Source organism: Pteronotus mesoamericanus, unplaced genomic scaffold (assembly GCF_021234165.1).
Source record: "Pteronotus mesoamericanus isolate MK-2021 breed Mesoamerican mustached bat unplaced genomic scaffold, CSHL_Meso_final contig_78, whole genome shotgun sequence".
Taxonomy (NCBI): Eukaryota; Metazoa; Chordata; class Mammalia; order Chiroptera; family Mormoopidae; genus Pteronotus; species Pteronotus mesoamericanus.
The window spans coordinates 20,665,108-20,666,942 of NW_026555258.1; the positions used below are offsets into that span (position 1 = coordinate 20,665,108).

The following is a 1,835-nucleotide window of genomic DNA, read 5'->3' on the forward strand; positions in this document are numbered from 1 at the left end:
AATCACTTTGTGCCTCCAGCTTTGTCCTTCCTAAGTTCGTTCCCCTCACTGCTGTCAGAGCCCTCTACCTAAAATATACATGACCAAGGCTTTAAATCCTTTGCTGACTCTGTTCCTGACCACATGAAGCCTGTGCTTCCTAACGTGATGAACAGGGGCCTCCACTTTTTCATGTATTTATTCTTTAGCTGTTTCTACTACTCTGTACTGTGCTTCTCTCTACTCCAGTAATAAATGCCTGTTTTGTTCAGTGTGTTCACATCTTTGGTCATGATTTATCTATAGAGTATTTTAGGCAGGTCAATGCTGGGATTTATTCTTACAGTCTACCACAGTAAAGCAGGAGCTGTATTGTTTTTCAAGGAATTTGTTCATTTCATCCAAGTTGTTGAATTTATTACATAATTGTTTATAAAATTTTCTCATTGGCCTTTTCATGTTAGTAGATCTGCTGATGTCTTCTCATTCTTGATATAGGTGTTTGTGTCTTTGTTTATCAGTCTGACTAGAGGTTTATTAATTGTCTTTCAAAGAAACAGCTTTTGGCTTCATTGATTTTTTTCTTTATTATTTTCTGGCTTTTATTTTATAGATTCCTGCTCTTGTTTATTGTCTTTCCCTCTGTTTGCTTTGGGTTTATATTGCCTTTCTGTTTCTAGTTTCTTAAGGTGAATACTAATTAGATCATTGCTTTGAGACCATTCTCCTCTTCTCAATGTAACCTGTTTTTGAAGTGAACATAACCTCAAGATTTCATTGCCTTATAATAAAACAAAAGATGAAGCTCAGAACTGGATAATTCGGCCCTTTCTCTTGTATGTCCTCCTAGTTCAAAATGCATGCATCTCTTAATAGCCAGCATTCTTTTCAATGTGTAGTTGGACTCAATGCAGTTAAGCCTCAGCACAGTCTTTGTAGTTGTAGCCTTTTTCTGGAAAATTGGCTTAGTCTGCTCACCATAGCCACGCTACTTCCTGTAGTAACATTGCTTTCCCGGGACAGAAGAGAATCCTTACCGTTCTTGTACTGTGTCATTTTGTGGGCTTGTGCTTGCCACACTTCTTATAGAAAGTCCGATGGGTTTTAGGAATATTCACCATGTTCGTGGCTGCACTATCATTGTAAAGTTGAATGCTATGAACTTCCCTATAAATACTGATTTATCTGTAACCCAACAAATACTGATATGTTGTGTTTTCATTTTCAATTCAAATTATTTTATAATTTCTCAGTTAGCTTTTTTATTTAGACGTATGTTTCTTAGTTCCCAAATATTGGGGAATTTTCTAAATATATTTCTATTTTTGATTTCTAATTTAATTCCACTTTGTTGAGAGAAAATACTTTGTGTAATTTCAATATATAAACTGTTGAGGTTTATTTTATGCCTAGTATATATTCTGTCTTGGTTATTGTTTCATGTGTACTTGAGAAAAATATGTACCCTGCTGTTTGCTGGATAGAGTTTTCTATAACTATCAGTGAGGCCAAGGTGGTGGTGGTTCGGTCAAGGTGTTGTTCAGGCCTTCTGTGTCATTCCCAGTTTTCTTTCTGCTTCTTTAATTACTGAGAGAGGACTGCTGCTGTGTCTGACTGTAATCGTGGAGCTGTCTGTTTCTCCTCTGAGTTCTATCTGTGCTTCATGCATTTTGCAGTTCTGCTTTTAGATGTATATACATTTAGAATTCTTACATCTTATTAGTGAATTGTCCCCTTTATCAATATCTAATGACTCTATGTCCTGTGATATTCCTTTCTGAAGTCTACTTTATCTGGTATTCATAAAGACACTCCAGCTTTCTTTTGATTAGTGTTTGCATGGTATATCTTTTTCA

General features: G+C 35.8%; 1 pseudogene; it reads right to left on the reverse strand.

The window, feature by feature from the left end:
* Positions 1-785: 785 nt before the first annotated feature.
* LOC129079649 (60S ribosomal protein L36a-like) lies at positions 786-1,100 on the reverse strand (annotated as a pseudogene).
* Between the last annotated feature and the right edge of the window lie 735 nt (positions 1,101-1,835).